We start from the raw sequence: 16,199 nt of genomic DNA, 5'->3' as shown, positions 1-16,199 counted from the left end.
GTTGTGGGATTAAGTTTGGGTGAAGCTCGTTTTAGCTGCATTTCTGTGGCAGATTGTCCATCACCAGCTCTTGATCATGAATCACAAACCGATAAGTCCAGAAAAAAAAAATCCCTAAATTTGAGGGGTTTGTTGAGCTCTCTTTTGTGCTTCAAGATGTTTTGCATTTGTCAGCCCAATCTCTAAGTTAACAGTAGCTTGGCTGGAGTGTTCCTTGTGTTGTTTGGGAGTAATAATAAAACACTGAAGCGGAGATTAGTCTTTAGGTAAATGGGGAGTTGGAGAAAGCTCTTATTAATTAGCTCCAGTCCAATTTGTTTTCACACAAATTAGTTGCTGGATGTATTAGAAAAAAAAAGAGTGGGAGCTTGTGGACGCGTAACTTTTGATTTTCAATAACTGTGCTGTCTATAAAAATAACGATGGATTTAAATAGTTCTAAACTTAAGAGCTTAACCCCGTGGGGCTGTCTTGCCATATTTCACCTACATACAGGGTCTTGCGAAAGATGTCATTCTCTTTGCTACGACCACAAGCTTCAACAATTTCTTTTAAGCATATTCAGTTATTTTGAAGTGGAAAGAAAATGGTTCCCAAAATTGTTTAATAATAAAAAAAAATTAAAATGTGGTTTGCTTGTTTATTTATTCACCCCATGTACCCTGGCACTCCTAAATAAAAGGCGGTGCAAATAGTTGCCTTCAGAATTCACCTCATTAGTAATTAGAGTCAATCGACTCAATGCAGTCTTTTTAAACTTGAATAATTTAGCAAAATGTACTTTTTTGTAACTTGGATCCATTCAGTGTGTCTGACTGAATTGTTTTTTTTACTTTTTTTATTTTTTTGAAAAGAGTTTTTAGACATTTGTTGTTAAATGGTGCTATATAAATAAATTGAATTGAACTGAATCCAAATTAGTACAAGACACAACTGCAATGTATCGTCCAGAGCTAAAATGAACATCAGAGAATGTGTAACCAGGTGAAAAATGGGTACCTGTAAAAATATATTTTTGCTTTTATTTCACGTGCGGGTTGTAATTCTTGTTTTTGTCAGCCGGTGGTGCTGTTGTAACAGAGAGGTCTAAAATTACAGGAAGTTGTAAAAAACCTCCTGTTTACGTACTCTGGCAAAATGGTTTACTGGTAAAACGGAAGAGAAGAGATTTTTTTTTTGAGCTGAGACCGACTTAATGGCCACACAAGTGAAGAATCCAGATTTTCGGTAATTAATGTCTGAACTGTATTATTTTTTGTGTGCGAAGCTGAAGTGACGTCATGTTCTTATGTTTGTCCTCTTTTTGAGGTGCCACTGTCGTTTGTTATGAACTGTTTTATCCGCTTCAGTTTTCTATGAAGCCGCATTGCTACATCTCTGTTGAGTGCTATTAGAGCTATTAACGCGCCATTGAACTGAAGCCGCTGCTAGTTAGCTTTATACTAGTGTTATACAGACCATTCACTTAACAACAGACTATTTTTGCTCCATATCTTGAACTTCATATTTTTCTTTTTTTTCAACTCAGAGAAAATCATTCATTTTTGGAATAAAAGGAATGATTTTCCTTTTATTTGAAGTTCTTTGTGCTCTACTAATGCTGGCTTCGTATGTTTGATTTAAAACTAGCCAACATTTTATCCATGCAGTGCTACATTTAGGTGGTATTTTATGTATTTTATGGGGATGTTTTGCTCAGCAGGGACAAAGTTGACGGGATTATGAAGGGAACTAAATACAGGGTCATCCTGGGAGAAAATCTGCTTTAGGCTGCAAAAGACTTGAGACTGGGGTGGAAGTTCAACTTCCTCCAGGACAACAGGGCCAGAACCAAAATGAAACGGTACAGATCAAAGCCCATGCAAATCTAAAAATGGCCCAGTCAAAGCTCCAGATCAAAATCAATTTGAGAATTTGTTAAAAATACTTGAAAATTCAAGTACAGATCCTGCGTCACCAACACTTTACATCCCTTCCTTTTGAAGTTATTTATTTAGAAGAAACAATCCCTGTCGCCGACTTGACTACAACCCTGCAGTTGTTACTACTTGGTGTAGAGTTGTGGAAACATTCTTGAAACGTCTTCCTAATAGATGTTGTCTAGTTATCAGTCCCCGGCGAAGTGCATTTCACAGAAAATGGGTCACCTAAAAACAACGGCTTTTAGCGACGCTTCCGTCTCACATTAATCATAACAGACTCATAAAAAAACAACAACAAAAAAACGCCAGCCACATTCACACATGCTGTGTGACACATGATGAAGGGTGTCTGATAAAAATATTTGGGCCTTGCAGACAGGGAACCACATATCAATGCCTGTAAAACTAAAAATAATCCGCCTAGAGCTGTATGTGAAAGCACTGGCATATTTGACGATGAGAGAAAAACTTCACTCGACATGGTTTTGTGTTTTATATATATAATTATGGATGTGGAAACAGTGCAGGCAATAGTTGCTTTAAAAAAAAGTTCATTTTGTAAATCTTTATAAAAAAAAAAAACCCCAAAAAAACAGGAGGAATATGGGTGATTTTCTCTTTTTGCTTTTTTGGATTTCATATGGACACACTTGAAGCCTCGCCGAATTGAAATAACAGAGCCTCATGTCGGACAATAACGTGAGTTAAGTCCTTCAGGGCAAGGAGCTACAGAGATAGGCAAACAAAAGATAATCAATATCATATGGTGTGTCGCCCGGAGTCTAGACTCCAGCCTCTCGCCGGCATACCCATCACATGCCTCAGAGCGGTTGTCTACCACTAGATTCAATGTCAGACACAATGTCAAACAGTCAGCACGTCTGGGGCCGATGTGTTAATTACAACATAACCATGCAGATAAACAGGGAGGCACCTGACCGTCTTCAGCTCCCCGCCAAAATAAAGGGATTCAAGACCTTAACTGATTTCCAGAAAAATACAGTGTCTTGTGAAAAGCATTGCTGCCATACCTTCTTTTTCAGAATCTGCCTCGTTACAGCCACAAAATTGAATGTATTTTATTGTTGTTTTATTGTTATCGCATCAGAATAGATTCTGGGTTTTTTTGTTTGTTTGTTTTGTTATCCAAATAGAAGTTCAGAATGTTGTGGTGTGCTTTTGCTTTTACTCCCCTCACAAATCCTACATGATAACCCTAAATGAAATCAAAATAAATTCAGAGGTATCCTAACTACATACATTTACTCAGTTACATTTACTAGAGTAACTATTTAGAAAAAAAAAAAAAAACTTTTAGAAGTAGTTTCACTGCGCCTCACTTTTTCACTCTTACATGAGTAACATTTCTGGATACTCCACCCAAAATGAGTAACTCCGCTGAATGAAGAACAAACATGTTTTTAACAAAAAATATGAGGTGCAGAAACAGCTGTAAATACAGCCTATGTTGAAGTGAGACTTCTTACTTGTGCACAAACTTTGTTGTTTTACTGATTTTTTCCCTACCTGCTGATGATCCTGATGTGACATTTGGATGGCAACTGATTATAAAACAGTGAACATTAACACTAAAACACTTACCTTGTTATAACATAAATACACACATTACCTACTGTAAGTATCGGTTTGATTTTATTTTTTTTTAATCTGTCTGATTAAATAAAATATTAAATTGGGGGTCATGATCAGTTACTCTGTACTTCAGTAGACGTTTTAGCACTTTTGAGTCATTTCTCACGCAGCCACTTTTTACTTTTACTTGAGGTAAAGCCGTGTAACTCTTACGTGAATACAATATTGTGTTTTCTACCCATCTCTGGGGTTGTGGGTATGTTTAGATTGTAACCAACAACTATTACAACTATATAAAAAAAAGGTACTTCTGGAGGAGCTCCACAGGGCAGGACAGCTATTACTAAAAGATTAAGTCTGGCATTCATGGAAGAGTAATTAGACCAAAGTAACTATAGAAAGAAAGTCATGCAGAGCAGACAGGAAACATGTGGAAACATGTGGTCTGGCCAAATGAAACCAAAACTTAACTTTTTGGCTTACATGCAAAACCCTTTGTGTGGCAGAAAGTTTAAAACATATTTTACAGTGCTGCGTGTGCCACCGGTTTAACACTGAGAAGTGTGTTAATCATTATGAGCTTTAACAGCAACTTTAACTCTATGTTCTTGCAACCGCATTGGATACTGATGTTAGAGGCTGGGGTTAGGGTTGGGGTGAGGGGGGGCTGTCGATGAGCTCAGAGTTACTCAGCTATTGGGATTCTGACTTCAGTGGGAATACTTATTATGTTTTTGACAGGAAAAGAGAAGAAACCATTAAACGCAGGACAATCCTGGAAGAAAACTTTTTTCAGAGGCCAGAAAGTAGACTTTGAGACCGGGTGGAGGATAATCTACCCAGAGGACAATGACCCTAAATATGCAACCAGAGCTACAATGGAATGGTTTAGCTTGAGAAAATAATAATTAAAAAAAGAAATTTAAAACCATATGTCCTTTTACTTCTACTTCATTATTATGCACATAAATTCAGAAGAACATACATTCATGTCTGTGGGTGTAATGTGGTGGCTGCACTGCTGCATGGCTGCATGGAGTTTGGGAGTTCTCCCTGTGTGAGCGTGTATTCCTCCCACAGTCCAAAAACCTGTCTGGCAAGTCAGTTGGTCACTTTAAAAACCTTCCTTGGTGCTCGAGGTGTGTGTGCACAGTTGTTTGTCCTGTGTGTGTCTCGGTGTTGTCCTGTGATGTGCAGCCAACCTGTCCAGGGTGTACGTCGCCTCTTGCCCAGAGACCACAGGAGGCTGGCACCAGCCTGTGACCCTGCAAGGACAAGCGGTATGTATGGATGGATGGATGTATGGATGGATGGATGGATGGATGGATGGATGGATGGATGGATGGATGGAGGGTTTACTGTGATCAATTGTGAAAAAGTATGAGAGGTGTGAGTTCTGCATTGATAATATTTTTTTACTTCTAAGAGAAAATGTCTCCAGTTTTTCTTCACCTAAGTGCTCAAGCTAGGTGACCTCTAGAGTTGAATAGCAACTGATTTACTTAAGTAACATTTTGGATCAAATATATTCATTCTTAGGAATATTTTTACTGCACTGTCCATTTACTTCTATCGTTACCCTTACTTGAGTAAACTTTCTGGATGCTCTTCCCACTGTGAGTAACTTCACTGAATGAAGAACAAATTTGTTTTAACAAAAATTCACCAGACACAGACACACACACCTGCAGTTTTTGCCAAAATTTTACAAGTTTTATTTTTAAACAAATTCATCAGGAGACATTCTTCAGTTTTCCTGATTTTGTAGTTTTGTAGCTATGTTAGTTAACATGAATTATTTCGATTTTGGTCTTTAAAATACCAAAATGTCCTTATATTTTGGTCCATCTGGTGATATATTTTTTTAAATATTAAATGACTGATGATTTGATCAGTTCCTCAGTGAGTAGCCTTTTAATCAAATACTTTTTAACTCTTACTGGAGTAATTATCTTGCATGTGTACTTTTTACTTGAGTAGATTTTTTTTTACAAAGTGTCGGTACTCTTACTTGAGTAAAATTTCTGGATTCGTTGTCCACTGTGAGTCGCTTCACTGAAGAAAGAAAAAGCTCGTTTTACCCGGACACAGACACACACCTGCAGTTTTTGCTAAAAATTCACAGCGTTTATATTGAAAGAACGCATATTGTTACTTCCAGTTTTATACTGAAATAAATTTATTTGGAAAAAAAAAAAATTCTCTTGCCTAATTTTGTTATTTTGTAACTATGCTGTTTACATGAAATTGGTGTTAAATAATAAAACACCAAAAATTTTCACATAACTATGTTTTTGCTCCATCCGACGGTGTAATTTTGAAATATTAAAACGACTGACTCAGCAGTTGAGCAGCCTTTTCACCAAACCCTTCCTCACTCTAGAGTGATTTACTTTTTACTTTCACTTGACTAAAAAACATTTTGGACTAGTGCTGGACACACAATTTTTAGGCGTTCTACCAATGCATACAAGCTTTATTCACCTCTCCCCTCATCACACGCAGACACTACCAACACGCTCCCTTTCCTCCCTGTTTCTTTTGAACTTGGCGTCGACAGACAGACCCGTCTCTGTGTTCGGATTAAAGTGCCCCCCTCCACCCCTCTTCCCTCTCCGTGCGCGCGACAGGAGCGGAGTCTTCCCTTTCGTCCGTGTCGGGTCTGTACGTGACGGCGTCGCTGTCGTCCGTGAAACAAACTCCCTCGCGCATGTTGATGGCAGTAGCTTCAGTGACTCCCCCTCCTTTCCTCCCCCCAGCTCCTCACCCCTCAACACCCCGGTCTGACTTCCTGCTTTTGCCTTGTTGTGTAAAAGTCAGACCTGGGATCCTCCTGTGGGCTCTGCAATGCACTCGCAGGGTGACATAAGACTTAATGATGAAACCCACTCTGTGTATACCCTGATGGCTGCTTTAGCCGTATTGTTTGCTCTCTTGTGGGTGGGGGTAGGAGGAGGGGTGGGGGGCACCTCATCTCTCAACATGCTTGGCTGCCTTTGAATGAAGCCAGGGGAGTGTGTGTGTGTGTGTGTGTGTGTGCACGTGTGTGTGTGTTGCACACACGGGGAGGGGTGGGCAGCGGTTTTGCTGAAGGGGACATGTAGCTACCTTTAGAGTGCATGTAAAGTCTGCACTTCAGGTCACCAGCTCCCTTGTAATCAGCTGTGCCGTGTTTATTTCCACGGCTGCACTTGCTCTTGCATCTCGCAGCTGCTTGCTTGCGTTCAGGACTGATGTGTGTATATGTGTGTGTGTGCGTGTGTGTGTGTGTTTTTTAGAGTGATAATTCTGCTGAGAGGTAGGCAGACAGAAGGGGAGGGGAGAGGGAGAAGAAGGAGGAAGAGGAGGAGGAGAGCTGAAGACAATGTCAGCTCTGCAGTATGATCCTGTATCCATCAGGCAGCCTCCTGCAGTCGCCGCTTCTTAAAATGCACTGTCACACTGATACACACACACGCACACACACACACACACACACACATATACTCACACACAGGAAATGCCCTCAATCACAGTAGAACCCCATCCACAGTTTCTCATTCCAGATGGGATTATGATGCTATTATTGCTCTTATTCCAGCATGTAACTTTGTTTGCAACAGAACACAACCTGGGACTTCTCAATCAGTCACCTTCCCTTAATATTAAGAACAGTGTTCATAATAACAATAATAAGAGGCCTTTTCAGTAGCCACTCCCTGCCTGACACAAACACACACACACACACACACACACACCACACACACGCGCACACACCCAGGACTAACAACAACAGTAGTCAGCCTTTATCTTTATCCTCCCTGCCACTGCTGCTGGCAGATTAGCCATTGTAAGTACGGCTTGACAGTGTTTGTGTGCTGCGATGAATTACCATTTTGTAAACCCTGATATTTATCCAGCGATATAAACAGATCAGTGTCTTATCAAGAGTATTTTTTTCCTTCTTTTTTTTTTTCTTTTTTTACGCAGGTGGATGTTGTGGCCCCAGCAGAGAACAACTCTGCTAAAATAGCAATGAATGATCACCCGTGGGTGGATCCACCCTCACTTCCCCTCCCCACCCTATGGAATTTGATAAGTTGGGAAGGGAAAGGTGGTCGACTATAAGAGAAAAGGGAGAAAGAGAGACGGATGGGAGGAGGGAGTGGGGGTGAGGTTTGAAATGAGAAAGATGTGAAATGTTCTAAGAGGGAGAGGAAGGGAGGGGAGGAGAGCAACCAGGAAATAGATGAGATCCAAAAAGCTGTTTGAGATCAAGTCAACAAGATAGAAAAGAGAGAGAGAGAGAAGGGAGCAGCACTTCCTCCTACAGTACAGTAATGAAGAAGTAAGAGAACAGAGTCTTCCTAAATTCAAAGCGCGGCCTTTCAGGAAACATTTTCCGTCCTGCTGGGGGGGACGGAAGGGGGAGAAAAGACGTGTTGTGAAAAGCTAAAGGAGTGTGGCATGATTTTCTGACTCTGCTCTAAATTCACGCACGTCATTGGAGAACGTATGATGTGAACCGTGATCGTCTGTAGGACTGAGCAAGGCGTGCCTTCAGAGTCCAAAATAAGAAACCTGTTATTGTTACTGTATTTGTCTAATGCAAACTAGGGAATGTGATACGTCCCCATGAATATTTCACGTTGTATGGCAATCCCGCTTGGAGATGTGCGCTCATAGGCTGGTGAGGCAACAAAGGAACCCCCCCTCTCTTCCTCTCTCACTTACACACACACACACACACACACACACACACTCCAAACCTCACCACAAACACCATCAACAACACCACCGCTGCCCCCACCCAACCTCCCAGAGGTATCTCCTTGAGGGTTCCCCCTAGTGCTCCTTTTGCCAGCTGACAATTAGGATGCAGTCGCTAATGCGCTGCTAGCTAATTGAGCACAAGGGGGCTGAAGGTGTCAGTCAGTGGAGAAGGTTGGTGATAACGGCTTATCCTAGCGCGGAGCAGGAGTGCCATCTTAAGACTGTGAGGGATCAACTTCGGAGAAGAAAGTGGCTCACAAAACAGAGTGAAAATATCTCTAGGGTAACACAGACATTAGCCGGGTGCTAAAACTGTGAATGGCGTGGTCATTTTGATACTTCTTTTACTGGAACCTGAGTGTAGTTAGCATTTTGTCATGTATGCTACGGTCAACAGCCCACCGATACGTATTCGCACCGTTTCAACTTTTTGACACAATACGGCCACAAACTTCAACAGATTTCCTTGTAACACCGTGCAAACACACTGTGAGTGGCGGAAAATACTAACACTCAACAACCTGAAAATACCATCTCCATACTTTCAGGTTGCAAGGTTACTCCATGCACCATCCTGCAAGGGTTCTTTTCTCAAAAAGGGAGATTTATCAGAGTTGAGGCGAAGCCACTCCCTGATTGATAGGCCAATATAATCAGGGAGGAAACCCTTGAGGAAAACATGCAACAGACTTGATGTTGAGGGGGATGTTAACCTTGAAGGACGACAACACTAACATGTACAATAAGAGCTATATTGGAAGGGTTTAGGTCAAAGGATAAAGACCCATTCAATAAATTGGAATATTACTGAAAAGTTCATTTATTTCAGGAACTTTTTCATCAAGTCAGACACAATATGTAGATTAATTACACATAGATGGATGTTTGGGACTTCATGTCTGTTAATTATGATAATTTTACACTTACAGGTAATGAAAACGTGACATTTAAAATTAGAATATTACATAAGACAAATAACAAAAAATACTTTTAAAAACAAAAATGTGGGCTTAATGAAAGATAGGTTTAATATCTGCTCAATGACTGCGACAGACTGGCGACCTGTCCAGGGTGACCCCGCCTCTCGCCGGGACGTTAGCTGGAGATGGGCACCAGCAACCCTCCCGACCCCAGTAAGGGACAAGGGTGTAAAGAAAATGAATGAATGAATGAATGAATGGATGGACGGACGGACGGACGGATGGATGGATCTGCTCAATGATAGTTATTTTCAAAACGTATAACTGCTCAGTCAAAAGTCCAGTTGAATTAAGTCAAATTGAGAATCTGTGGCAAAACTTCAAAACTGCTTTTCACATGCGCTTTTAAGGAGAGCCTTAAGGGATATCTGGAAATTATAATGAAATAATATTGAATTGACTGGATGGATGAATTTATATGCGTGAATATTGTTCCTGTTTGTTTTCAATACTTTTTTTAAATTGTTGAGGTGGTTAATTTGCTTTTTTTTTATTTATTTTTTTTATTTGTGTGTTTTAAGGTATTTTGTGGCATCTCTTTTTTGCAAGACTCTAAGGGGGCTCTAAACTAAAGTAAACTAAACTAAACTTTCCATTGAACCTGACAAATCTTGAGCTAATTACACATTAGCAAACAGGTCTCTATTTAGACAGAGCGCACACACACATAGCCGAAAACACTTACAGCTGCAGTTCCACAAAATACTGTCTTAAACAGCTGAAAACAAAAGCAAACCTTGTTTTTTGGGGGGGTTGGGGCAGGGTCTTGAAATAAAACACAGTGATGTTTGGGGTTTTAAAATGTCAAAATGTGAGAAATTCCAAGGAGTATGGATTGCTCTGCAAGGCACTGTAAACCAAAGTGAGCTACCACACACATGTATACAGACGGAAGATATAAGCACCGGCTGGAAAACTGCACATTTTCTGTGTGTGTGTGTTGATACCAGGGGTAGCTATTATAAGAGCTGCCCTGAGGTACGTGCATGTGTGCGCCATGCATGCAAAAGCAGCATGCATGCAAAAAAATAAAAATGCACATCCTATTGTCTATCTGCATGCACCATGAGCACTATGGTTAGAGATTTTGAGAACGCCCCACCTCACCCCCTCTACCTCTCCACCTCTCTCTTGCCACCCTACCTTCCCTTTTTTTTTTTTTTTTTTTTCCAAGGCAAGGGTTTACTGAGGTGTTTTAAATTGCTGAGTGGGTGCAGGCTGAAGGGCGCTCAGCAAACGACAGAGAGACTTTGGTTCAGAGAGAAAAAGAGACAGAGACAGAGGAGACAGGAGTGGGGGGGCAGAGGAGGAGGGTGTAGGGGGAAAGGACACCTTGGCGTGTGTTTGGCTTGACATTCCCTCAGACCAGGCGAAGCAAGAATAGAGAGGAAGGGAGACTGAAAGATGGCTCTCTTTTAACAGGAAGTATCTGAGCAGTGACTCATGCGCACATTATAGGGACAGACTGAAAGACTGTTTAGGCTGCTACTGTATACATCACCTATGTGAGTCTTTATCTTACCAATGTTTGGGGGTGGATCTCTTTCCATGCATGTTACACTGATACCAGTGAAGACAGCTTTTTTTTTTCCTTCTTCTTCTTTCTGTGTGGGTCTTTTACATTTAGAAATGAAAGGATTGCGTGTTTTTAGACCTACAAAACAATGATCTAGACTATAAAAACTACGATTTGGGTCGTGTTGCTAACACGGTCCTGGCTCACATATCAATCATTTTTTCTGCGAGTTAATTCAACACAAGGGGGTTAACCTAACGAGAGGGTTAGGTTATAGATTCCATCTATCATATGGTTACAAAAAAGCAGGAGGAAATATGCACCCATAACCTGCATTACCACATAAGTAACGTTATTTAATTTTAGTTCAATTCTGTGTTCAAAACTAAAAGGGAATTGGAAACTTCATAATGTCTAATAAGACCTTTAATGATTAACGGTTGAATTTGGACAGCAAAAATTCTACTCAAACAAATGGTTAAATAAAAGCAATAAAAACGTAAATGATATTTAAGAAAACTTAAAGTAGAAACAAGAATTACCACTTAGTCTGTCTACATCGACTTTATTACTGGTTAGTAGGTAAAAGGCTGAAGGGTTTTGTCTCACCAGGTGTTCAGCAGCAGAGGAGGACCACAGGAGTCTGTGCTCTCACCATTTCTTTTCACTCTGTACACCTTTGACTTCCAGTACAAAAAAAGACTCCTGTCATCTCCTGAAATAGTCTGATGACTCTGTGGTCGTTGCACGTATCAGAGATGGTCAAGAAGCTGAGTGCGAACATCTGGTGGACCCCTTTGTCTCATGGTGTGGGAACAATCAACTCATCTTGAATGTGAACAAAACAAATGAGATGACTGTTTTCAAGGTTTGTCTGTTGCAGAGTGTGTTGGGGTAGCAGCATCACAGCCAGGGACTTGAAAAGGCGTAACAACCTGATAAAGAAAGCTGGTTCTCTTCTAGAGATGACTGTGGAACCTCTGGAGATGATGGTTCAAAGGAATCTTCATAAAATCAAGAAATCTACAGACAACCATGAACATACAAGAACAGAGTGTCTTCAGTCAGAGTAATACATAATATTAAAACGCTGCAGGAAGTCCTTCCTAAACACAGCGTCTACAGCTCTTTGAAAAAAACTGGCATAATATGACTTACAACAACGTTGAGCTTCACCAGGGGCGATTCTAGCATGTTTGGTGCCCCGGGCAAATCACCCAGGCTGAATGCCCCTCACCCCATCACACCCCTACCGTGACACATATTTTAAATTTGACACACTCAATTTTAGAATAATACTATAAATATCCATAGCAACACATGGACATAGTGCATACCATGAAGTTGAAAATATGCAATACAAATACAAAAGATGAATGCAATTCAATATAAATACATTGAATATAAGGTATTTCTAAATAGAATCAATAGTCAGATATTTATGAAATTATGTGTATAACCAATGTGGTTCTGGGAGCTATTGCTGCCCTATATGAGATGCCACCCTGGGCAGGTGCCCACATCACCCATATCAGACACCACTACTAAGTTTCCCCTCGAGGATTAATAAAGTATTTTTGAACTGATTTGACTATTAGTGCAGCTAGAAAAGGAAGCAACGTTGCGTTTCCTCACATTGGTCATTGTAAGTGTTGGGTGTAAAAGCGTAGGAAGCCCCTCTGAAGCTCTGGGCACTGTGGACTCACAGAAGCATCTCTGCCGCTATAATTTGAGGGCCCGTCGCTGACAAGACGTCCGTGTGTCTTGAGTCACCGGTACATCTGCAGTCAGCTGCATAGCTCCTTGTCACAGCTCTCGGGCTGAGCAAACAACCCTGACCTCCACATAGCACCCAAAACAACAAAGCCGAGTGACAGTGACTACACATAACTTTGTGCACAGAGAGCTGGAGCTCATTTCATCAACACATATATCTGAAAACCATCAGGATGTTTAATCCTTAAAATATGCAAACAACTGGGTGGTGATGTGATCTGAGCAGTTGACCATATGATAAAACTGCTGCCATCTGAATATATGTGCGATCAGTATTACTAGAACCAAGAAGGAACCCTTGCTTGGATGTTTACAATCTAATCAAAAGGTTAATTTTTCAAGCTTTTCTTGATTTTCAGGTCCTGCTTTTATAAACAAAGGTCTGGTGACTTTTTCCGGGTGTGTCAGAAATGACCTGATTAGTGAGATTAAGTTTTCCTTTGAGCAAGCTGGCATGCTTGATGATTTTACAGTCGAAACTGTAGCAGCCGTTAATCTTTATGTCGTGGTAGTCACGGTCATTATCTGAAGACTTTTTTTTTGCCACTTTTTTGCTGCTTGACATTCCATCTTGCGTACGTGGAACAGGATTGAGAACCTGCTGGACGAAAACAAAAAAGTTATCATCCAAGGCCAAAAGGATTAAATTTGGCTTATTTTCAATTCATAATAAGATAGACAGCTGTGATTTCCTTGTATAACGACAAGGTTTTGGCAAAATATTTTGGCTAGAGGGGATAAAATTTTATTTCTTTTTTTTTGTGTACTTTACAAGGGAAAATTTACAGCACGTGTGTATTTCCGCATAGAATTAATCTATACTCATGAGTTTCAAATGTTTTAGTGAGCTAGCAGCACTGCTCAAACATTTGTGTAACAGCAGACATTTTAAACAGGCATACAACAGGACACACTTTTCGTATTTTCGTATTTAGTTGCTTTAAGTCATAAAAACAAACAAAAGAAAACATTATGACGTTGGTGAAGCAGAATTTTCTCTGACACGGTTACAAGGAGGGAAAGCCACAAAAGGTCATTACTAGAGAAGCTGGCTCTTCACAGAGGGCTTTATTTAGGCTTATTCATGGAAAAGTTGAGTGAGAGGAAAAAATGTGGGAGACAAAGTGCACAAGCAACATGGAAAACCATTGCCTTCCTAAAAGACGTTTTTGTTTTAAACAGGGATGGTCTTAGGTATTTGCAAACTCTGCAACTTCCCAGCAGACCTGAAAGGAAATGTTAATAAATACAGAAGTTATACACACATGCAGGTGTATCTCAAAACATTTGAATATAATCAAAAAGTTAACTTATTTTCAGGACTTAATTAAAAAAGAAGTCAATCATTTATTTATTTATTTATTTATTTATTTATTTATTTATTTATTTATTTATTTATTGTTGTGGCTTTCAAGTAATAAAAGAAGTCCAATTTCAGTTTTCAATAAAATATGAACTCTTATAACTTATAAAACACAGGTAACTCTTGTTGCCTGTACACCTTTTTTGCCACACTTTTTCCTTCCACTCAACTTATTGTTGTTATGCTCAAATACAACGTCACGTGATTCTTTCTGTTACAAATCATAATTCTGGCATTCAATTTCACCAGAAATTGATATTAAATTTATTCTAAATTAATCCGGAATTTATTCGGATTTTTGTGTTTTGTATTAAATGTGTACAATAGTCTTAAAATTAACAGCTTGTAATGTTATCACTCTGTGTGTAATTAATACATTAGTCTCACTTTTTGAATTTAATTACTGAAATAAATTTAGTTGTTTTTGTTTCATTGGGATTCCAATTTAGTTGTATGTGTTTATGACTAGTGCATATGTCAACATGGCTTCAGAGGACTTTGAACTGCTAGGCAGTCGCAAAGTTCGCTTGTAACTAAGGCATCCTGTCCTCATTACTGTTTTATTTGCCTATGTGTAAAGACATTTGATAAAGGATAGAATTACTTTGAATTTTGCTGAAAAAAAGTTCGTTATTGTTTGACCCAAATAAGCAGTTCGGGTGCTCACGCGCTGTCAAAATAATGCCTCTCGATTGACAAAGGGGTGTATTAAATGACTCCCAGTGTGTTTTCCACCTGTAATTGTGCTGCACGTTTCATAAATCCGATAATCCCATCAATATATCTGCATACTGGCAGTGTCGCGTCGTTTTGGGCCACTTTTCAGAGTCTCTCCAGCGGTATCAACAACTTTTCGCTGATGAGACAATAGCAGATAGTTCCATTTAATGCGGGAGCAGCCATCAAGCTCGTGCAAGGGGGCGTCAGGAAATCGTCAGAGTTCTCCCGCGAGCTCAAAACAGGCCGAATCTACAGTAGCGCGTGACGTCTTCTGACGTGCGGTGCTTCTGCTTGTTTATTTACCGCGCGAGCGTAATACAACAGCCTGTGTGAAAATGTAATGTGGAGAAGCTTCCCTTCTCTTATTCTCCCCCTCACCCCCACGGGGACGGAATGGACTCGACCTACTCAATCATGCACTTCAGCATACACTGCAAAGAGCATGCTTTCACCTTTAGGATTGTCTCTGCTTCTTGAAGTCACCCTGGAATTCTCTCGTGAATAAAGCAGGTAAGACCGACCTTACTTTTTCCTCGTCTTTGATCCACGCACGGAGTTCAGTGAAGTGTTTTTTTTTCCCTTCCTTCCTCAATAGACTGTGTGTATGTGTGTGTGTGGAAGGCGACAGTTTGATCTTGATATATAAATAGGTTACAGCTAGAAGTGTTGTGGCTAATTAAAAAAATTATATATATATATAAGGGTATCTGTGTGTAGATTTTTTTTTCAAGTTTTATGCATGCTTTATTGACTTTGTTTTTAACTTCAATTTTAATGCTTAATAAATGAAATCAAGCTTTCTAAAGTCAGGATAAAGTTGGAATTGAAGCTTCTTTGAGAAACCTTGTGGTAAAGCAAACTTTCCACCAGCTCATGTTAGTGTTTTTTTTTTTTTTTTTTTTAAAGCACTCTGTAATCCCCTCAAACACAGAGATGGCAGATATACCTACAGAGCTATAAATGGTGTACAAAAAAAGATAGGAATCACCCAAGAGGAGGAGAGAACTGTTCTTTTTTTATTTTTTTTTAAAGCGATTATTTTATTCACTCAGCAGCAGGCATACAGGGGGAGAGGTGGACGTGAGGGAGGGGTAAAGGAGGAGGGGTGTGGGGGGTATATCCATATTAGGAAGTCGTGTCCTACATAATAGACGTGGCATAACTGCCACTGAACGGGGCACAGGTGCCAGTAGTCGCTTTTCTTTGACTTGCCAATATGAGGATCTGAAACCGCTGGAAGCTCTTTGGTGTGTCGCATTTCTTCTTCTTTCAATCTCTGCGCTTGCACGCGGGTGAGTGCGTGCGTAGTCGTGCGCGTGCACGTCGAGATGTGATGGTGGTGGTGTTGAAGGTGGTGGAGGGAGGAGGTTGAGGATGCGGGGGGGTTGCGGAAACATGTGGAAGTGAGGGATGATCGTGTGCGCGTGCACGTGAGCTTGATGTTCTAACTTTTCCCCCTTATTGATAAATGATGATGATGGTGATGATAGCGCCCACGCGCAGGTTGGGGCGATCTGTGCGCGCGCGAATGTTTGCTAAGCGTTTCGATACACACAGACACACATACAGACATATAT

General features: G+C 40.3%; 1 protein-coding gene across 2 annotated transcripts in view; it reads left to right on the top strand.

Annotated features, from left to right (window-relative positions):
- Positions 1-15,019: 15,019 nt before the first annotated feature.
- The window catches only part of znf516 (zinc finger protein 516), a 57,012-nt gene continuing 55,832 nt past the window's right edge, over positions 15,020-16,199 (top strand). The window contains exon 1 of one of the 2 annotated variants that reach the window (XM_016676215.1): positions 15,020-15,132. The gene's annotated coding sequence lies outside the window, so the exon portion shown is untranslated. Of the gene's footprint in view, positions 15,133-15,758; positions 15,915-16,199 lie in introns of those variants that run through there. The other variant, XM_016676249.1, reaches the window with a different exon arrangement.

The sequence above is a fragment of the Poecilia formosa genome, unplaced genomic scaffold, assembly GCF_000485575.1.
Source record: "Poecilia formosa unplaced genomic scaffold, Poecilia_formosa-5.1.2 Scaffold0, whole genome shotgun sequence".
Taxonomy (NCBI): Eukaryota; Metazoa; Chordata; class Actinopteri; order Cyprinodontiformes; family Poeciliidae; genus Poecilia; species Poecilia formosa.
The sequence above is the reverse complement of the archived record's forward strand: the minus strand, read 5'-3'. Positions and strand labels throughout refer to the sequence as shown.